Source organism: Carcharodon carcharias, chromosome 3 (genome assembly GCF_017639515.1).
Source record: "Carcharodon carcharias isolate sCarCar2 chromosome 3, sCarCar2.pri, whole genome shotgun sequence".
Classification (NCBI taxonomy): domain Eukaryota; kingdom Metazoa; phylum Chordata; class Chondrichthyes; order Lamniformes; family Lamnidae; genus Carcharodon; species Carcharodon carcharias.
In genome coordinates this window covers 171,465,216-171,488,269 of record NC_054469.1, presented here as the reverse complement: position 1 = coordinate 171,488,269, position 23,054 = coordinate 171,465,216, and the positions used below count along the sequence as shown (strand labels likewise).

The 23,054-nt window shown below is 47.8% G+C and overlaps 1 protein-coding gene across 3 annotated transcripts in view; it reads right to left on the bottom strand.

Moving 5' to 3' along the window:
• LOC121276099 (inactive ubiquitin thioesterase OTULINL-like) overlaps positions 1-22,760 on the bottom strand; it is a 66,813-nt gene extending 44,053 nt beyond the window's left edge. For 2 of the 3 annotated variants that reach the window (XM_041184043.1, XM_041184042.1), the window contains exon 1: positions 22,640-22,760. The gene's annotated coding sequence lies outside the window, so the exon portion shown is untranslated. The remainder of the gene's footprint in view (positions 1-22,639) is intronic. The other variant, XM_041184045.1, reaches the window with a different exon arrangement.
• Between the last annotated feature and the right edge of the window lie 294 nt (positions 22,761-23,054).

Genomic DNA, 23,054 nt, shown 5'->3' with positions numbered 1-23,054 from the left:
CACTAACTGAATACAACTAACACCCAAATAAGCATAATTAGCATGCGACATTAATGTCTTAAAATATAGTTGCATAATTGTATCTGAAGCAACATGGCAGTGGAATACAGTAAAAACTCAGTAACAATTTTTAAAATTAGTTTCAGGTATTTTATTCCAGTGTTAACAATTTCCTTAGTAATGTTTACTTCCTTTCTGTTCAGACTGAGGAAATAGCATTCAAATATATTCCCAACATAAAATGTCATTACAAATAAATCAGCAGACAAAAATAACTTGGAAGACAAAAGCTGTGCACCTCTTCACTAAATAGCTCATGTTTGCATTTAAATGAAATTCCACATGTCATGGTTGCATCCTATGTAGAGAATTATTCGATAGAATAGCATGTACCAGAACTTCAGTTACAGGTTAGAAATGTCAGTGAGGTTTACAACATCTTCATCCAAAGTTGCCATTACTGCCTTTGAAATGCATGTCTTGAACACTGCTGTAAAGGCAGTATATTATTTACTCTTCAAACAGATCTTTATAATCTGACAACTTGATGTGACAGGTGCATGCTGACTTACAAGTGCAAGATCAAAACTTTAGAAATGCATAATCAATTCAGTGTGCATTATTTAAGACCAATCTCAATTTCCAGCGCCACACCAATACAAAAGATCTCACTAGAACATAGAGATAAAGACTGCGGATGCTGGAAATCCAAAACAAAAACAGAATGACCTGGAAAAACTCAGCAGGTCTGGCAGCATCGGCGGAGAAGAAAAGAGTTGACGTTTCGAGTCCTCATGACCCTTCGACAGAACTTGAGTTCGAGTCCAAGAAAGAGTTGAAATATAAGCTGGTTTAAGGTGTGTGTGTGGGGGGCGGAGAGATAGAGAGAGAGAGAGGTGGGGGTGGGTGTGGTTGTAGGGACAAACAAGCAGTGATAGAAGCAGATCATCAAAAGATGTCAACGACAATAGTACAATAGAACACATAGGTGTTAAAGTTAAAGTTGGTGATATTATCTAAACGAATGTGCTAATTAAGAATGGATGGTAGGGCACTCAAGGTATAGCTCTAGTGGAGGTTTTTTTTTATATAATGGAAATAGGTGGGAAAAGGAAAATCTTTATAATTTATTGGAAAAAAAAGGAAGGGGGAAACAGAAAGGGGGTGGGGATGGGGGAGGGAGCTCACGACCTAAAGTTGTTGAATTCAATATTCAGTCCGGAAGGCTGTAAAGTCCCTAGTCGGAAGATGAGGTGTTGTTCCTCCAGTTTGCATTGGGCTTCACTGGAACAATGCAGCAAGCCAAGGACAGACATGTGGGCAAGAGAGCAGGGTGGAGTGTTAAAATGGCAAGCGACAGGGAGGTTTGGGTCATTCTTGCGGACAGACCGCAGGTGTTCTGCAAAGCGGTCGCCCAGTTTACGTTTGGTCTCTCCAATGTAGAGGGGACCACATTGGGAGCAACGAATGCAGTAGACTAAGTTGGGGGAAATGCAAGTGAAATGCTGCTTCACTTGAAAGGAGTGTTTGGGTCCTTGGACGGTGAGGAGAGAGGAAGTGAAGGGGCAGGTGTTGCATCTTTTGCGTGGGCATGGGGTGGTGCCATAGGAGGGGGTCGAGGAGTAGGGGGGTGATGGAGGAGTGGACCAGGGTGTCCCGGAGGGAGCGATCCCTATGGAATGCCGATAAGGGGGGTGAAGGGAAGATGTGTTTGGTGGTGGCATCATGCTGGAGTTGGCGGAAATGGCGGAGGATGATCCTTTGAATGCGGAGGCTGGTGGGGTGATAAGTGAGGACAAGGGGGACCCTATCATGTTTCTGGGAGGGAGGAGAAGGCGTGAGGGTGGATGCGCGGGAGATGGGCCGGACACGGTTGAGGGCCCTGTCAACGACCGTGGGTGGAAAACCTCGGTTAAGGAAGAAGGAGGACATGTCAGAGGAACTGTTTTTGAAGGTAGCATCATCGGAACAGATGCGACGGAGGCGAAGGAACTGAGAGAATGGGATGGAGTCCTTACAGGAAGCGGGGCGTGAGGAGCTGTAGTCGTGATAGCTGTGGGAGTCGGTGGGTTTGTAATGGATATTGGTGGACAGTCTATCATCAGAGATTGAGACAGAGAGGTCAAGGAAGGGAAGGGAAGTGTCAGAGATGGACCACGTGAAAATGATGGAGGGGTGGAGATCGGAAGCAAAATTAATAAATTTTTCCAAGTCCCGGCGAGAGCATGAAGCGGCACCGAAGTAATCATCGATGTACCGGAGAAAGAGTTGTGGAAGGGGGCCGGAGTAGGACTGGAACAAGGAATGTTCCACATACCCCATAAAGAGACAGGCATAGCTGGGGCCCATGCGGGTACCCATAGCCACACCTTTTATTTGGAGGAAGTGAGAGGAGTTGAAGGAGAAATTGTTCAGCGTGAGAACAAGTTCAGCCAGACGGAGGAGAGTAGTGGTGGATGGGGATTGTTCGGGCCTCTGTTCGAGGAAGAAGCTAAGGGCCCTCAGTCAATCCTGGTGGGGGATGGAGGTGTAGAGGGATTGGACGTCCATGGTGAAGAGGAAGCGGTTGGGGCCAGGGAACTGGAAATTGTTGATGTGAAGTAAGGTGTCAGAGGAATCACGGATGTAGGTGGGAAGCGACTGGACAAGGGGAGAGAGAAGGGAGTCAAGATAATGAGAAATGAGTTCTGTGGGGCAGGAGCAAGCTGAGACGATCGGTCTACCGGGGCAGTACTGTTTGTGGATTTTGGGTAGGAGATAGAAGCGGGCCGTCCGAGGTTGGGCGACTATCAGGTTGGAAGCTGTGGGAGGGAGATCCGCAGAGGAGATGAGGTCAGTGACAGTCCTGGAAACAATGGCTTGATGTTCAGTGGTGGGGTCATGGTCCAGGGAGAGGTAGGAGGAAGTGTCTGCAAGTTGACGCTCAGCCTCCGTGAGGTAGAGGTCAGTGCGCCAGACAACAACAGCACCACCTTTGTCAGCGGGTTTGATGACAATGTCAGGGTTGGACCTGAGAGAATGGAGTGCAGTAAGTTCAGAGAGAGACAGGTTAGAATGGGCGAGAGGAGCAGAGAAATTGAGACGACTAATGTCGCGCCGACAGTTCTCAATGAAAAGATCGAGAGAAGGTAAGCATCCAGAGGGAGGGGTCCAGGTGGAGGGAGAATATTGGAGATGGGTAAAAGGATCCGTTGAACTGGGAGAGGACTCCTGCCCAAAGAAGTGAGCCCGGAGACGAAGACGGCGGCAGAAGAGTTCAGTATCATGCCGAGCCCGAAATTCATTGAGGTGAGGGCGTAAGGGTATGAAACTAAGTCCTTTGCTGAGCACTGAACGTTCAGCATCGGAGAGGGGAAGGTCAGGGGGTATAGTGAATACACGGCTGGGGTTGGGATTGGAAGATGGGGTGGGGACGGAGGGACAGGCAGGGGTGGAGGGTCCTAGATGGGTGTTGGTGTTGATGAGTTGTTGGAGCTTGCGTTCCTTAGCACTTGAGAGAAAGAGAAAAAGTTTCTTGTTGAGGCGTCGGATGAGCCGAAGGATAAAATGAAACTGGAGGCACGCGCAGCTTTGAAAAAGGGTACGGCGGTGCTGCTGGAGGGAGAGGTCGAGTGTGTTCATATGGCGGCGCATGGCACTGAGTGTGGATTTCAGAATGTGACGGGAACAGCAGTCCGAGAAACGTTTTATGTACCGGAAATACCTGTAATCCTGGGTGGGTTCGAAACATGAGGGGTGGAATTTCAGTTGAAATCCACGTGGGGTAAGTCAGAGACGGAGACAGTCACTGAGAAAGGAATAAAAGGTGTGGCTATGGGTACCTGCATGGGCCCCAGCTATGCCTGTCTCTTTATGGGGTATGTGGAACATTCCTTGTTCCAGTCCTACTCCGGCCCCCTTCCACAACTCTTTCTCCGGTACATCGATGATTACTTCGGTGCCGCTTCATGCTCTCGTCGGGACTTGGAAAAATTTATTAATTTTGCTTCCAATCTCCACCCCTCCATCATTTTCACGTGGTCCATCTCTGACACTTCCCTTCCCTTCCTTGACCTCTCTGTCTCAATCTCTGATGATAGACTGTCCACCAATATCCATTACAAACCCACCGACTCCCACAGCTATCTCGACTACAGCTCCTCACACCCCGCTTCCTGTAAGGACTCCATCCCATTCTCTCAGTTCCTTTGCCTCCGTCGCATCTGTTCCGATGATGCTACATTCAAAAACAGTTCCTCTGACATGTCCTCCTTCTTCCTTAACCGAGGTTTTCCACCCACGGTCGTTGACAGGGCCCTCAACCGTGTCCGGCCCATCTCCCGCGCATCCGCCCTCATGCCTTCTCCTCCCTCCCAGAAACATGATAGGGTTCCCCTTGTCCTCACTTATCACCCCACCAGCCTCCGCATTCAAAGGATCATCCTCCGCCATTTCCGCCAACTCCAAGCATGATGCCACCACCAAACACATCTTCCCTTCACCCCCCTTATCGGCATTCCATAGGGATCGCTCCCTCCGGGACACCCTGGTCCACTCCTCCATCACCCCCTACTCCTCAACCCCCTCCTATGGCACCACCCCATGCCCACGCAAAAGATGCAACACCTGCCCCTTCACTTCCTCTCTCCTCACCGTCCAAGGACCCAAACACTCCTTTCAAGTGAAGCAGCATTTCACTTGCATTTCCCCCAACTTAGTCTACTGCATTCGTTGCTCCCAATGTGGTCTCCTCTACATTGGAGAGACCAAATGTAAACTGGGCGACCGCTTTGCAGAACACCTGCGGTCTGTCCGCAAGAATGACACAAACCTCCCTGTCGCTTGCCATTTTAACACTCCACCCTGCTCTCTTGCCCACATGTCTGTCCTTGGCTTGCTGCATTGTTCCAGTGAAGCCCAACGCAAACTGGAGGAACAACACCTCATCTTCCGACTAGGGACTTTACAGCCTTCCGGACTGAATATTGAATTCAACAACTTTAGGTCGTGAGCTCCCTCCCCCATCCCCACCCCCATTCTGTTTCCCCCTTCCTTTTTTTTCCAATAAATTATAAAGATTTTCCTTTTCCCACCTATTTCCATTATATATAAAGAAAACCTCCACTAGAGCTATACCTTGAGTGCCCTACCATCCATTCTTAATTAGCACATTCGTTTAGATAATATCACCAACTTTAACTTTAACACCTATGTGTTCTATTGTACTATTGTCGTTGACATCTTTTGATGATCTGCTTCTATCACTGCTTGTTTGTCCCTACAACCACACCCCACCCCCTCCACCTCTCTCTCTCTCTCTATCTCTCCGCCCCCCACACACACACCTTAAACCAGCTTATATTTCAACTCTTTCTTGGACTCGAACTCAAGTTCTGTCGAAGGGTCATGAGGACTCGAAACGTCAACTCTTTTCTTCTCCGCCGATGCTGCCAGACCTGCTGAGTTTTTCCAGGTCATTCTGTTTTTGTCACTAGAACATACGTTGCCTGCAACTGGCTAACTCAGCCAATTGTGAGGAGAGTGTCACAGCCCCTCTCCACAGTGCAATGCAGCTTCAGTGAGAAATTCAGCAGAATGAGAAACAGGGCAAACATAAGCCAGTCAGTCATTCTTCATCTCTGATCACTGTGTTTGTGTTCCAATCCACTGCAGTACACCTGTTGTAACTAATTTTAATAATTTATTCCAAGCTCCTTTTACTGTGGCAAGTCAAAGGTCTACTAGTTAACAACGTTATTAGCTCAGCATCTCATAAAACACACCATTTTAAGATAATTAACCATGTACTAGGAAATAGCCCATACAAGGAAATAATGGCTTGGCCTAAATAGCCAAGTGGTTATGGTACTGGGTTTGTAACCCTAAGATTAAGAGATCAAGAGTTCAAATCTCACAATGGCAAACTATGAAACAATGTAACTTCATCTGAAACAGATGGAAACAGGTTTACTCAAAAGAGTATCAAGAGTTCAAATCTCACAATGGCAAACTATGTAACTTCATCTGAAACAGATAGAAATGGGTTTGTACTCAAAAGAGTTATATTCTTTCCGCCTTCAGACCCTGCAGCGATACCTCTACATTGAGCCTCCTCCTAGATGGTGTGCCCTGATGACGTATTTCTTCCGTCAGGTGCACGGCCTGAATTATGACGTGCAGCTCCTGTTTATAGAACAGCTGGGCCTCGGTGGCTCCTTGCAGGCGTTGCCCGTCTTTTACCAGGACCTGATCAAAGTCTGGAAAGTGGTCGCCTCGCGACGCAGCTCTCCCCCGTCAGGAGTAGCGGCTATCGTCAGAGAGCCGCTGCTCAGGAATCCGCCCCTCCATCCTTTTCAGTGGTTGGCGGAGAGGAGGGCTGTGGCCGCAGGGGTGACCAGGATCGGGGACGTGCTGGGTGGCGGAGGACTGGGCTGGATGCTCCCGCAGGAGTTGGCGCGACGCGCGTCTGTGAGTGTCCGGGTCGCAGCCGATGCCATCCAAGACCTGAGAACGGTCGTGCTCGGACCCGACGTTATTTTGGGTCTTGAGGTGGCCCAGGTGCGCGGTGGTCTTCCGTCTGAGCGTTCCCCTGTTCGGACGGAATTCCACATTGGCCCCAAGCCCCGAACCCTCCCTCGGGTGCTGGTGCCCAGCAATATGAGCCGCCTCGGGGACATGCCCTCTGTGCCTTTTGGCACGGCAAAGAGGGGCTTTTTGTACGGACTGCTGCTGCACACCTTCCATTTTCTCGCCCTTGTCCGTCGACCGGACACGCCCTGGTGTGCCTTGTTGCCGTCCGGCGGCGGAGGCCCCCGATGGGAGGCCCTCTACGGAGGTGTCCTCCCCCTTTCTATCGGGGACCTGGGTTGGAGGGTGTTGCATGCAGCAGTCCCTTATAATAAGAGGATGCATAGGTTCACGGACTCTCAGGACACGTGCCCTTTTTGCGGTCTTGTGGAGTCCGTGGACCATGTATACATAGGGTGTTGTAGGCTGCACTCCCTTTTTAGTTATTTGAAAAACCTTTTATTGATGTTTTGTTTGCACTTCAGCCCCACGCTCCTGATCTATGGGCACCCGGTGCGGAAGGGGGTCGGGAAGGAGGAGGACCTCCTCGTGAACCTGCTCCTGGGCCTGGCCAAGTTGGCCATTAACAGGTCCAGGCAGCGGGCGATCGACGGGGGAGTCCCGCCCGATTGTTTGTCCCTCTTCCGTGGCTACGTTCGCTGCCGGATGTCCCTGGAGAAGGAGCACGCGGTGTCTGCTGGCACTCTCGAGGCCTTCCGTGCTCGGTGGGCACCGCGGGGACTGGGGTGTTTTGTTGACCCCTTTAATCACATTTTGATTTAAAGTTTGTAAGTTTCCTTTAAACTTTGTTCTTGGTTTTACAGCTGACCTGAATTAGGGGCTGTGCCTGATTTATCCCAATTTTGTTGATTTGGTTTTCATTTAAAAGATTATCAAGAGTTCAAATCTCACAATGGCAAACTATGAAACAATGTAACTTCATCTGAAACAGATGGAAACGGGTTTGTACTCGAAAGAGTTACAAGACCTGCCCCAAACGTTGCCGTACTTATGCACAGTCAGCTAAAGCCAACGAGGGGGAAGCAGAAGAAATGCTCGTGTCACACCAACCACCAAGGCCCCCAGGGAAAACATCGGGACAAAGGAGGACACAGAGAAAGACAAGGTGGAGGAAAAAATTGAGGCAGCACACAGCCAGTCAACAGCACTGCCCCCTGAACCTCCCACTCCTCAGGAGAGCAAATCAACGGAGGAGGAGGAGGCAGCAGTGGGAGCGGCAGCTGGTGAAGAGAGCCAAAAGGAAGAAGGGGCTAAAAAGAAACCAAGCCACTTCCCAGACAAGAGTCAAGAGGCGTCTCCTATCCGACATGGATAACAAGAGCAGCTCTTCGAACGAAGAAGGGCCAGGGTGGCGCCAACAGAAGAAGCGGCAAAACGCTAGGGAGTTGGAGGACGAGTCACCCAAGCTCCAGAACGTTGGTGACAATGAGGAGACCAGCGCACCCCAACTTGGCCCACAACCCAAAGAGGCCAGTGCACCACAACCCCAGGAATCTGGGAGCAGTGAGGCGCTCAGCGCACCCCAGCTCCGGGAAGCCGGGAGCAGCAACGCCCCAGTGGGGGAGAGGATTGGAGACGCTTCTCCAACAGAGGACATTTCAAACCCCGCTCTCTGCACGGACCCCCAGATGCCACCCGAGCAGAACATCTCCAATGGGGAGGTTCAGGACGCTTTCCTCAGCCCATCCCAAGTGAAGCAATTTGAGCACACCACGGGCATGAAGGAACTCTCAGAGACAACAGGTTTGGTAAGTGACTAACTGCTTTAAAATGGGTGTAAAGATTGTATCCATAAATGTGCGTAGCATTAAATCTACTACGCGATGTGTGGCGACCTTGGACTACCTTGCCAAGGTCAAAGCTGACCTGCTGTTTCTACAGGAGTGTGCAATACCGCACCTCAGCTCCTACAGGCAATGGTCACGATGGTGGTCCCATGGGCCATCGATCTGGTCGGGAAGAAACGACTCTCGTTCCTCCGGCCTGGGGATTCTGCTGCGGAGAGGCAGCTTCACCGTCTCCCAGGTTAAGGAGGTGGTGGGCGGGCGCCTCCTCGTAGCAGACATAATGTATAAGAATGCTCCACTCCGGTTAATTAACGTCTACGCCCCGTCACAAGGGGCTGAGCGGCTGGAGGTTTTTCAGCAGCTCCCACAGCTGCTGGCAACCTCCAGGCCGGTCATTCTGGGCGGTGACTTTAGCTGCATCATCGATGCGGCTGGACGATCCGGCAGGGCCGACAGCAGATTGGACGCTACATCCAGATCCCTGATGGAAACAGTAAAGGATGCCAAGCTGCACGACGTCTTCAGCAACCCTGCAGATGGAGCACAGCGTAGATACACCTGGTCGCGGCCTGATGGGTCCGTCTGTTCCAGGATAGACTTCCTGTTTGTGTCCCGCGCATTTGCAGTCAGATCCACCGATGTCAAGCCGGTGTTCTTCCCTGACCACTGCCTCCTACTGGCTGACTGCCACTTAGAGAAGGACCAGAGGGTTGGCACGGGGGTATGGAAGCTAAACGTGCAACTGCTGACCCCAGAGAACATTGAGGAGCTCAAGAGGGATTACAAAGGTTGGAGAACCATGAAACCCCACTTTGAGTCCCTGACACACTGGTGGGAAGCGATCAAGGGAAACATCAAGAGGTTTTTTGTCCTCAAAGGCACCCAGAAAGCTAGAAAGGAACAGAGGGAAATGTCCCGACTCCAGAAAAACATGCAGAATCTGCTCTGGCTGCGGTCGATGGGGGTCGATATCAAGGAGGAACTCCAAGAGGTGAAGAGCCAGCAAGCCTCACTCTTTGCCTCGGAGGCCTCCAAGATCATCTTCCGTTCCAGAGTCCGCTCTGTAGAGCAGGATGAGACGTGCTCACGTTTCTTCTTCCAAAAGGTACACAGAGAGAGCTCTGTGATCAGCAGCCTGAAGGAAAAAGACGGCTCAGTTAAGTCATTGCAATCTGACATTTTGAGGATTAGCAAATCCTTCTATGCCGGATTGTATGATGTAAAGCCCACAGACAGCACGGCCTCCCAGTCCTTCCTGTCCTCTATCACGGAGGTCTTAGATGACAGTACATGGGAGAGTCTGGACAAAGCGCTAACTCCTGACGAACTGACTGAGGCCCTTGAGTCCTTCAAGAGTAAAACTCCCAGAAGCGACGGCTTGCCGGCTGAGTTGTGTTTGGCTCTGTGGGACTGGATCGGCCCAGACCTGCTAGAAGTGTACGAGAGTATGCTCCTGGCCGGCAGTATGTCAGAATCCGTGAGGAAAGGCATTATCACCCTCATCCACAAGCACAAGGGGGAAAGGGAGGAAATTAGAAATTGGTGACCCATTTCACTGTTGAATGTGGACTATAAAATTCTGTCTAAGGTCATCGCCAATCGGGTCAAATCCGCTCTGGAATTGGTGATTCACCCTGACCAGACCTGCACTGTACCGGGCAGGAAGATCTCTGACAGCCTCATGCTGCTCAGGGATACGATTGCCTACGTACAGGACAGGGGTGTGGATACCTGCCTCATCAGCCTGGATCAGGAGAAGGCCTTTGACAGAATATCGCACACCTATATGGTGGATGTGCTCTCCAAAATGGGGTTTGGGGAGGGAATTCGCAATTGGATCCAACTGCTCTACACTAACATCAGTAGTGCAGTCTCAATCAATGGGTGGGAATCAGATAGCTTTCCTATTAAATCTGGAGTCAGGCAGGGCTGCCCTCTCTCGCCTGTTCTTTTCGTGTGTTGCATGGAACCCTTTGCTGAGTCCATCAGGAAGGATCCGGGCATAAGAGGAGTGACGATCCCAGGTAGTGGAGGCACTCAGATCAAAGTCTCCCTGTACATGGACGATGTCGCCATCTTCTGCTCTGATCCGCTGTCGGTGCACAGACTCATCCACATCTGCGACCGTTTCGAACTGGCCTCGGGAGCCAAGGTAAATCGTGGGAAGAGCGAGGCCATGTTCTTTGGGAACTGGGCTGACCGATCCTTTGTCCCCTTCACTGTCAGTGCTGATGGCCTGAAGGTGCTGGGGATATGGTTCGGAGGGACCAGGGCACGCGTTAGCAACTGGAAGGAGCGAGTGTCTATGGTGAAAAGGAAACTGGGCATGTGGGAGCGACGCTCCCTCTCCATTGCAGGTAAGAACCTGGTCATCAGGTGTGAGGCACTCTCGCTGTTGCTGTACGTGGCGCAGGTCTGGCCCATTCCACACTCCTGTGTGGTGGCGATCACCCGAGCCATCTTCCGCTTTATCTGGAGGTCGAAAATGGATCGTGTCCGCAGGGACACGATGTACAAGCCTCTAGATAAAAGGGGGAAAAAACGTGCCCAACATCGCCCTCATACTGATGGCCACCTTTGTGTGCGGTCGCATCAAGCGGTGCGTAGACCCTCAGTATGCAAACACCAAGTGTCACTACATGCTGAGGTTCTACCTGTCCCCGGTGTTGCGAAGGATGGGTCTGGCCACGATGCCGCGGAACGCTCCAAGTAGTTGGACTGTGCCGTACCACCTGTCCCTCATGGGAAAATTTATGCAGAGAAACACCTTCGACCACAAGTCCGTCAGGCAGTGGTTGGCACGTAACATCTTAAAGGCCCTGAGGGAAAAGGAGAGGGTGGATCCTGTGGGATGGTTCCCTGAGCAGACTGACAAAGTAATTTGGCAGAATGCCTCATCACCAGAACTTTCCAACAAACACCAAGATGTAGCTTGGCTGGTGGTGAGAAAGGCCCTCCCTGTAAGATCCTTCCTACACGCCAGGAGTCTCACCCCCTCTGCACGTTGCCCTCGAGGAGGCTGTGGTGGGGAAGAGACCGTTGTTCACCTCCTTGTAGATTGTGTCTTTGCAAAGAAGGTCTGGAGAGGGATGCAGTGGTTGCTGTCGAGGTTCATCCCGAGCAGTTCTGTGACAGAGGACTCTGTGCTCTACAGGCTGTTCCCAGGGACACACACCGAGACAAACATCAACTGCAGCTGGAGGATCATCAACTCGGTGAAAGACGCTCTTTGGTCTGTCCGAAACTTGTTGGTTTTCCAGCGCAAAGAGTTGTCCCCGACCGAGTGTTGCAGACTGGCATATTCCAAGGTCCAGGACTACATGCTGAGGGACACAGTTAAGCTTGAGGCAGCCGCCGCAAAGGCGCAATGGGGAAGGGTCGCTGCCTAAGACCTTTCTGCCACAGTGCACTGGGGGGCTGGGAACTGTAAAGAGCCCCTCAGTCGGTACAGATTAAAATGTATGTCTGCCAATGATTGAAATATTCATTGTTTTTTTCTGATACACCTTGTGTTTCAGTTTGTAAAAGTTGAACCTGTTTGTATTTTTGTAATGGTGATTTAAAATATTCGAAATGTTTTTGAAGATTTATGAATAAAGTATATTTTTGCAAAAAAATAAAATATTGAATAATACCATGATATCAATTTGCTTCTAGGTGGATATAAGTGCATTTTATACACCATAGGCAGAAACGTACATTCCCCCTTTGGCAGGTTTGTAGGCAGGGGGGCCCGTAAAAATTCCTCGAATGGTCTTCCCACTGGGCTCTCACCCATTCCGACCTCTCCGCAATTTTATGATCTTTAGAATGATCGCCCTAAATGGAGTTGATTTATTTGGTGGCCGCTTTCGTGCCTTCGGAGATGGCATGTTTGGCCACTTCGCTCTAGATCTACCTGACTGAGTTGGTGTGGCGTTTGTTGTAGTTAATGAGGTGCAAGGCCTCGGAAGTGATGCGCACAAAAATGTCAACAACAAAGGAGTTCATAACACTCATGGCCTTGGACGAGATCCTGGTGGAAGGGCGAACCTGGGTCAGCCCCCTGTACAAGTAAATGTAATAGCTCTGCTTGCGAGATTTCCTCCACTTCTTGGGCGGCTTCTTGGTAACTTTAGTTAGTGACTGCTTCGATGCCACCACCCTTAGCCGCAGCCACCAACTCAGGCATTCCAAACGACTTGGACCAATTTTGTAGTGGGACAGCCAAGGCCCAGGCCGGACCACCCCCTTGCCCCAAATGAGGCCTTTAAGTGGCCAATTAATGACCATCAGAGGTCCATTTCCTGCCCAGCCTCAACTTTCAGGCTGGTGGGAGGAGTTCAAGGGCAGGTGGGGAAGCCTGGAAAATGGTTCTGCCCTGGCCTTGAATAAGAGGGAGGGGGGGAGGGGTATGGGGGTGCCTCCATCAACAGCCTCCTTTCAACTTCAGGCAATCCCCCACAATTTCTGGCCCCTCCATCAACACCGCCCACACCCTTCTGCCCCCCATCCCCCCCTTCTGCACCCCACACACCCCTCCCCCCACCACACCATGAGATCCCCATACTTCCTTGGTCCTGGACTCCTGTGTCTTAGAATCTGGGGACTGCTTGTAGTCTCAGTCCTGTCCACTGCAGTTTCTAGCGTTGCTGGGACTAGAGAGCTGCCGGCCAATCAGATTGGTCAGCAGATCTCTGAGTGGGGCTTCCTCCTGACTGAGGAGCAGAAGTCTCACCTCCAGCCAATTAACTTTCTTGGAGGTTTAAATGATTGCAGAACAGCTAGTATTAGCATTGATGGTGATGCATTGGCTAATAACTCTTCAGCATGTAAGGAAACCCCACCATCCTAAAAATCCTAGTCCATAATTTCTCTCTCTCCCTTCCCCTTAGTCACCTCTTCCAAAGACACGAATTTTGCTGTAATTTGGTACCATAGTTACAATAGACCTCCATAATTTCACCCAAACAGCCATTCTTCATGATTGAGTCTACAAAGCAAGTGTTGGCAAGCTATTCAGTCACAAAGGGCCATGTTAACTGAGGCTGACACTACCAACCTAAATGCCCATGCTTGTGTCCATCAGTAAAGGTCTATATAAGGTTCATTTAAGGTGTCCCTTTGTAGCTCAATAGTTTCTAGCACGTTTTTTTTTATATTTGTCCTTGAGTTTGAGCATCGCTGGTAAGGTCAGCATTTATAGCCCATCTCTAATTTTCCTTGTGAACGTGTTGTATCGGTGAATTCCCTATTTAACCACTGCACTCCATGTGTTTTAGGTACACCCATAATGCTGTTAAGGGGGAGTTCCATGATTTTGAACCAGGTGCAGTGAAGCAAGAGCAATACAGTTTCAAGTCAGGATGATGGGTGGCTTGGAGTGAAGCTTGCAGGTGGCCAGAGGTTCATTGAACATTGAACAGAAATCATAGCTGATGCTTCCCCTTTCTAATGCAAAAACTCTAAATTGTGTTGATAATTCCACCTTGAATGTGATCAGATATGAATTAACCCTGGAACCATGATATTCTATTTGGATCAGCACTAGGGACTATGAACCAAAACTAGGGTCTTAAATCAGCAGAAAGCACACCACATTGTTAGAAGTTGCTAGTTGATTAAGTTAGACTGGGAAACTAATATGGCAGTTGGTAAGCAATTTAAAAGAATTCGCTGAAAATACAGAATCATTCTACATTCCCTTAAGGAAAAAAACCCCATAAGAAAAATGGTCCAACCATGGCTAAAAAAAGTTAAAGATCAAATTAGATTAAAGGAAGAGGCTTATAATGTTGCCAAAAGGCAACCTTAAGCCTGAGGATGGGTGGGGAAAAGGGAGGTGAGAAATTTACAATTCAGCAAAGGCTCACCAATTGATCAAGAAAGAGAAAATAGGATATGAAATGAAACAAGGTAAAGACACAAAAACATATTATAAAGCCATCTAGGTGGTGTGTAAAAAAGAATGAGATTAGCGAGAATAAATGTGGGTTCCTCAGAGGCAGAGACAGGAGAAATTATAATGGGAATAGGGAAATGGCAAAGACATTAAACTAACACTTTTGGCTGTATTTATTCACTGGCACATCATTCCAGACAGTGGGTGCCACTTCACTTTTGTGGTGGGAGTGGTTCCCACGGGATTCAAACTTAAATTTAAGTTTTGGTGGCATGCACAGGAGACACATGATCATTGGTGAATCCTGCCTTTAGCTGACAATGCAGCAAGCACAGGTGCGCTATAAAAGAGATAAAAACAAAAAACTGCGGATGCTGGAAATCCAAAACAAAAACAGAAATACCTGGAAAAACTCAGGGTCATGAGGACTCGAAACGTCAACTTCGCTCTCCTCCGCCGATGCTGCCAGACCTGCTGAGTTTTTCCAGGTATTTCTGTTTTTGTTTTGCGCTATAAAAGAGCCTCTTGGGCAAACAGTGAGGCTCTGCATAACAGCCACAACATTCCTGCCCATCTCCACTATCAAAACTTTGTCCTATTTCTTGCTGCTACCCTTCATCATCCTGCTCAAACTTCTCTCCACATCACGAAGACTTTTCAACTACACACACGAGTCCTGAGACTCCCCATGTTTAGCAACATGTCACTGCAGATTCACCTCCAGGCCATCAGGAGATGCTCTTTCCCACAGATAGCAACATTAAACCCAAGGATAGGTGGGGAAAAGGGAGGTGAGAAATTTACAATTCAGCAAGGCTCACCAATTGATCGAGAAAGAGAAAATAGGATATGAAATGAAACAAGATAAAGACACAAAAACATATTATAAAGTTCTGTCGAAGGGTCATGAGGACTCGAAACGTCAACTCTTTTCTTCTCCGCCGATGCTGCCAGACCTGCTGAGTTTTTCCAGGTAATTCTGTTTTTGTTTTGGATTTCCAGCATCCGCAGTTTTTTTGTTTTTATAAAGCCATCTAGGTGGTGTGTAAAAAGAATGAGATTAGCGAGAGTAAATGTGGGTCCCTCAGAGGCAGAGACAGGAGAAATTATAATGATCAAGGCAACCTGAACAGAGATTGCAGAGGAAGTGAACAACCATGGGGTTTACCAAAGAACCTGGTTCAGTGAAAGAAAAGAATGAACGACCTGCTCCAATCCACCAGGGTAAGTGGCACAATCACATGTTACCAAAGGGTATATCATGGGTTCATCAAGTGGATGTATCCTTGCAAGTGGGCAGCTAGGCCAGGTGAGTAAATGTGTGATTAGCCTTAGTACCACATGGCAATTGAGGCTAAAGGGTTTCTCAGTTTGGCTTCTGTGAGCATGTGTGAGAAATAGGGATAGGTGGAGACAAAGGGGTGGGAGGGGTTAGGTGCCACATGACATGTCACTAAATCTGCATGTTATCATGCAGGATAAGCAGACCCACAACTCAAGGGGTCAAGGACCAGGGGTGGAGTGCCGGACATGAGATTGCTCACCCCTGCAGTGGAAGAAACAATGCAGGTTGCAGAGAAGAGGGAGGCCGAGCAATCACAGACGGCAAGGCTGGAATGACCAGCCATAAGCATGAGAATGCTTCCAACTTGGTGCTGACATATGGGCACACAAGGAAATGTGATGCTTATCCATAATACGGTTACTATTGATCTTCACTACAGGCAATGCCCAGCCCAGGCCACAGCCACAGCAGAAGCATGAAGACTCCACCTCTGGGGACGATGACACTAGAGGCCCAGAAGATGTCACCCACCTCTTCCAGAACCTCCACCAATACAGTTACCGCCATGCAGGTTGTGGAGGGGTCACATTTAGAACTGGGAGCACAACCCGGTGAGCACAACGCACACACATTCCAGCATCTGATGGAGGATTTAACAGCTGAGGCCAATGACAGTCTGAGAGCTACTGGGGACCAGGCTCCTGCTTAGCCTCACATTGATGACAGGCCTCTGGTTGAGCCACAAGTTTGCTGGACATGCAGCAAGAGTTAGGAGAACATAAAGCAGAGATTCCAGGGGTCATGCACAGTTTTGCACAGCCGATGGAGGACTCCATGTAAGCCATGAATTCTGCCAAACCTCGGGCACATGAGTGCATGCCATCCTCCATGGAGAAGTTGGTGATCGCCAAGGACAGCCAGGTCTAACGTACCCATATGCATTCTGATCTGCCTTCCATTGCTCAAGCCATGGTCTCCATACAGCAGTAGCTAGATGAGAGGATGGCTAGGCACGTGGACCTCCCTCAAGGTTCCCCTTCCCTTCAGGAAGGCAGGGAAGTACCATTACACACAGAGTGGGAGAAGGAACACATTCCTAGCACCCTGCAGCTTTCCTCTCCTGGTGCCCCATGGCCTTCTTCTCAGGACACCGCAAGGGTGAGTGCCTCTTCTAATCCCTTCTGCCTTTGACCCCTTTTGCCTCCAGTAGACAACACAGAGCAGAATGTCCCTGCACCAGTGGAGACCTCCATAGGCCAGAGCCCTCAAGGCCTTGGACTTCCATAGACACTCACCACTGTCATCAAAGGCAATGGGGCAGGGGACTGAGCAGACTGCCTCCATCTCAGCTACTGATATCGGGTTGCACCAAGGCATAGTGGGTAAAAGAGAAAACTCTAGATTTTATGAGAGCACAAAGGTGGAACAGGGGTGTTAAAAAAATTCAATTCGTCACTTGTTAATATTGCACATTAGACTGGTTTAATTTTATTTTTGTGTATATCATCATCATTACTTGGGACCTTAGTCAGAGAGATAAACGTACTGGCACACCTCACGGTTGGTATGCACTGATGGCTACAGAGGAGTTAGGGTCATTTCCTTTATTGTGAAGGAAACCATGATGTGTGTCTGTATTCAGTCTTTATTGAATGTCCGTTATTGTCCAGTTTTGCACTCACCAGTCTGCGGGAGATGGCTGTACATTCAGACTCGGCTGGCCTTCCAAGGAGGTGGTCCAAGATTATTTTCAATAGGAATAATGGAACTGTTATAGGTGCACTCAAGCCCCTGTAATGATGATGCAGAATCTAAGTTCTCGGTCATGGTTGGCTGATAAATCTATGTCCAACTGTGAAATGGATGTCTTAGGAACCAGTGTTCACAAGTGAATTTGAGAGACAGAGGTCTCTTCCCCTTGTCTTCTACATGGCAGAGAATACAGGGTCAGAGGTAGCTCTGGGAGGGAGGCTGGCATGGGTTGGTTCATATCCCGAACAGGTAATGGAGTTCTGGTGTGTGAGAGGTTGTTCCTGGCATCTCATTCCTCCATGGCTCTGGCAACCAGTAGGGTCATGCATATTCATGGCCTCCTCCTCACGCTCATCCAATTTATCCTCAACTGAAGAGTGCTGCTCCTCTCTCTTGTCCTCTTGCAATTTCTCAGTGATGCATGTCTAAGTTGTGCAGTGCAGCTATTAATTCACAGCTATTCATGATATCCGATGTGGTGCGTGCTGCAGAGTCCCTCCAGGCTAATCAAAATGGCGGAAGCGCATTTTCAGTAAGCTAATGGTTTGCTCAATCGGATGCTCTGTCGGAGGCATGAACTGGATTGTTACTGCTCTTCGCTGCACCATGGGGGATGCCTCACTGGTGTCATCAACCAGGTCTGGAGGTGACACCCCTTGTCACTCAAGATCCAGCCCTCAATCTGGGCTGAGACCTCAAAAAGTTCTGGGACCTGTGAACTGTGCAAAATGTTCCAGTTATGAAAGCTCCCGGCGAAACAAGCACAGGCATGCAGGATTCTTTGTCTGTGGTGGCAGACCAGTTGCAGGTTCAAAGAGTGAAAGACCTTGCAATTCACAAATAGCGCTGGCTGGTTGCGGGGAATTGTAATGGCTACGGGTGCAGTTGATGACCCCTTCCACTCTAGGGAGATAAGTGGAGCCCAATGCCCTTGCCACATGACTGTCCTCATCTGTGAAGTAATTGATGAATTCATTCACATGACAGAAAAGGGCAGTGATCACCTCCTTTATGCAGCTCTGTGTGGCAGCCAGTGAAATGTCACATGTCACCTTGGAGCCCTGGAAACCACCACTGGTGAAAAAACCTGAACACAGCAGTCACCTAGAGGGCCACTGGTATGGGGTTCCTGCCAATTCCACGTGACTGTGGGTCTTGCTATACAATCCCACATATTTTAGTGACACTTCCCAGGACAGCCTCAACTATCTCTGGCATTGCCTCTCTGACATCTGCAGGTAGTTAGTTCTTGACCTGAGGACGTGGTGACTGTAGTGTAGAGGGCTAATGTTAAATCTGTAAATAGAAAGTCTACATCATCAGTGAGTAGCATCACATGACAACAGAACATGTTGAGATAGCTCTATGCGAAGCCTCATGCTAAGTCTTGTCCTGTATATAGCTAGAAGAATGTTGAATGAAAGTTAAAGTTTACCAACAGCCTTGCCTCTAGCAGTCTCTATCATTCTAAACCAAGGACAACTGAATCTAAGACCTTTAACAGATGGTGGCAGCGGTAAAGACAACAAAAAAAAAGCACCCGGTAAACAGCTCAAGACAGAAAAAGCTGTAATCAAAACGATTGCAAGGAAAGGACACCATGGGAACAAAGACTAACAGAATTCGAAGAGTGAAGAAAAGCCATGGAGAAAATCTTACCCTTACCAGAGTGTTTTGAACATGTGGAAGACCCGGATCAAGCCGAGAAGTGGCAGAACTGGCATCACAGGTTTACCAGGTACAGAACTGCTTCAAAACTAGCAGAGAAGCCTGGCAAGGAACAAGTCAGCACCCTTCTGTATGCCATAGGCGGTAGTGGAAATGAAATAATGGTCAGACAAGGCATAAACGAAGAAGCAGCAACATATGGAGATGTTATAAAAGCTTTTGATACATATTTCACCCTTAGAAGGAATACAATCATAGAAAGGGTGAAGTTCAATAGGCGTACGCAAAGATGGGGAGAGACCATAGATTACTTTATTAATAATTTATATCCACTAGCTGTGAATTGCGAATATGGAGCCCTGAAATATGAATTAATTTGGGATTGCATTATTGTAAAAGTCATAGAGAAGACTTTTATCAGATTTTCTTCAGTTGAGGGAGGCTTTAATGCTATCAAAAGCTGTGCCGTTAACAAGGCTGGCAAAAGCAAGAAAGCAAAACCATGTATTTATTTGAAGTGTTAGGGAAATCTTGTGGATAAAAACAACGGACAGTGCAGTTTGTAGGACACAGGAGTAGCAGCGTATCTACTCAAAAACAGAGAAAGAGCGAAGGGGTACAGTAGCCGTCACTATTCAGTGTTCTTGCTGTGGCGGGAAAAGGTTGCCTTGGTGGGAAGAGTATCCTGCCAAAAATGCGGAGTGTCATTCCAGGAAGAGGAGGGTCATTTTAAAGCTGTATGCTGCAGCAAAAGGTTCCTAACTTAGAAATGTAAGGAGAAACCAATTAAAGCAAAAGGCATTCAAGAAATTGAAGATGCAAAAGTCAACGAAGTGCTGTTCTTGGGAGAAATTACAGGATCTAAAGGGAACCAACAGAGCACAGACATTATGGTCAACAGGCAGAAAACATATTTCAAATTAGACACTGGAGCAGGAGTTTCAGTTCTTTCAGACACAGCACAACTCCAGTTCAGGAGGCATTCAACTGAAAGTCAAGGAACAGCTGACTACTACACTTCAGTACAAAGGAAGAGAAATCACAGAAACTTTGAATGTGATCCAAAACCAAGAGTGTTCACTATTAAGCTGCAAAGCTTGCACAGATCTACAACTCAACTATAAAATAGACAAATTGGGAAGCCAAGACAGACAAAGAATTCAGGACAGAATTTCCAAACTTATTTGGAGGTCTTGGGGAGCTGAAAGCAGCCTATCACATCACACTGAGACCAGATGTCAAACCAGTGTGCTTGTTCACCCCAAGAAGGTGAAACAACAACTTGAGTCAATGCTGCATCAGTTGAGTAATCTCATCTGTAACAAAACCTACAAGTTGGTATTCAGGTATGGTTCCAGTACCGAAACAGCTCACTGCGAATCTGTAGTTAAAGGGAGTGGAAAGCTGTGGAAAGGGAGATCCATCCAATGGCGTCTGTGGATGAGTCTGGCAAAGCTAGCAAAAAGCACAACTTTTATCAGACTAAATCCAAACAGTGGCTTCTGGCAACTACCTTTGGACAAGGAATCCAAACTACTGACAACATTCATCACACCTTTAGGTAGATAATGCTTCAACCGACTACCGTTTGGTATTATATCAGCACCAGAGATTTTCCAGAGGAACAATGATGGGCAGTTTAGAAGGATTAGAAGGAGTCGTGTGCCACATGAAGGACATCCTGATCCACAGGTCTACTACACTGGAACATGATGCCAGAGTGAGAGCAGTTTTGCAATGCTTGCAAGAAGCAGGACTAACTCTTAATAATGTGATTTCTCATAACCATTAAAATTTCTGGGACACATTGTTTACACATTAGGCATCGGGACTGATCCTCAAAAAATCAAGGCAATCAAAGATTTTCCACCACCTCGCAAGATCTTGGAGCTTTAGAGCTTCATGATCAATCAAGTAGGAAAGTTCTTACTTAATCTGGCATATGTAAGTGAACCACTGTGACAATTGCTTAGACAAGACCAAGCATGGTGTTGGGAAGAAAATCAATTAATTTTGTTTGAGAAGGTAAAAGAGATACCAATTCCACCAGACATACTGGCTCACTATGTTCTTGAACTGCCTATGGTAGTTGCCGCAGATGCATTATAGACCAAGAGAAGTCTTTCAAATTCAGAGAGGTGGTAAACCCAGACTAGTATATTAAGCATCTCGATCATTGACTAAAATGGAACATTGACTGATATGGAACAAAGTTACACTGTAATTGAAAAAGAAGCATTAACAGCTACTTGGGCTTGTGGGAAGTTTGCCAACTCAGGCCTAAAGTTTACCATTGAGACAGACCACAAGCCATTGGTTATGTTATTAAATGCTAAAGAATTAGCAAAAATGCTGCCGGGCACCCAGAGATTTCATTTGAGATGATCCTACAACCAAGTATGTCCAAGGAAAGCAATCGTCTACAGCAGACACACTGTCATGCATTCCTGTTGACAAGCCTGGACAAAAGGACATAAATTTTGTTGAAGATGTGCAGTACTATACATCAGTGACCACAAAATTTCAACCAGTAACAAGGGGCTAAATTTTGAATTCAAAAGGCGTAAAATGCAGATGAAAAATGCAGGACCTCTACAGTAGCGGTACCAGACTGACCTGTATTACCTGGAAAAACTCAGCAGGTCTGGCAGCATCGGCGGAGAAGAAAAGAGTTGACGTTTCGAGTCCTCATGACCCTTCGACAGAACTTGAGTTCGAGTCCAAGAAAGAGTTGAAATACAAGCTGGTTTAAGGCCTTAAACCAGCTTATAGTTCAACTCTTTCTTGGACTCGAACTTAAGTTCTGTCGAAGGGTCATGAGGACTCGAAACGTCAACTCTTTTCTTCTCTGCCGATGCTGCCAGACCTGCTGAGTTTTTCCAGGTAATTCTGTTTTTGTTTTGGATTTCCAGCATCCGCAGTTTCATTGTTTTTACCAGACTGACCAGTGTCTGCTGACTGCTGTCTCAGTTTCCAATGTAGGTGAGGCACAGTCCTACAATTGACACCATCATGGTTTGTTTAAAAGGTCAGATTGAGAGGAGCAGCAAGTTTGGAGCTGGTGAGGTGGTAGCACCGGACAAATTATGGAAATCGGGAGGAGCGAGTTCTTGAATGGATTAAATTCATATCCAAAACGACTTAGGGCACCTGCAAAACCATAAAGAGTCAACAACTTACTGAGAGGAAAAGAAAATCATCAAGAAAATAAAGTGCATAACTATATATATTATTTAGAAACACGTTTATGAAAAGAGGAAACAACCTATAAAAACCTAAATGGTGCTAAAAATGTTTGGCTGAGTTCTTTTGAATAAAGTATAAACTTTCCAAGAAATAAGTCATGTTTAATAATCAACCACGACCCACCCACTTAACCGTGAACTGCTGGATTACATCCACTCTCAGGATGCTCTTCTCTCTTTCATAATCTACTCACTGAACCGAAACACTTGGTCCTTATTCCTCACTTACTTACCGATTATCACACCCACACTCTCGGTGATTCTGAACGCAAATGTGCAAAAACCAAAAAGCAACAAAGGTTCCAAATGCACAGGGGAAGCGTGTTTCCCCTTCAAAGGATCGCCCAGGGTTGCGGGATCTTCCTCTTCCACACAACCAGGCGAAAGCTTACAAGGCTGGATAATATCACAGTGCGCTCTTTCCCCCAACAACCAACAGAGGTGCAAGATTTACCTGAAGCAGTAAAATTGATGTTTGGGCTGGAAAGGAAGTTTCCTATGCCGTGCGTCTCAGTCAGTCGCTCCCGCAGCTTTCACTTTGAGCAACAACTACCGTGTTCTGACGGACAGCTCACACAGCCAATCAGCTAAGGGTAAGGAAGAGTAGTGAACCAATGAGGATCTACATTCTGACGGAGTTGCGAAGCGGCCTGAGTTCGAGCTTGACTTCAGTGAATTAGGAATTAAAGCAGGAAAACGCAGCAACATTGAATAAAGAGAAAATGTAGGAGTTTTGCGAATGTTGAGAGCGGAAATCCGCGGCGCCTCGATAAAGTCCAGCATTTAATGAGACAAGGCATGCTTATATTTCAAAATACGAGACATAATTTTAGGAAGTAACTGTGACATAAAAGTAAATACGTGTAATA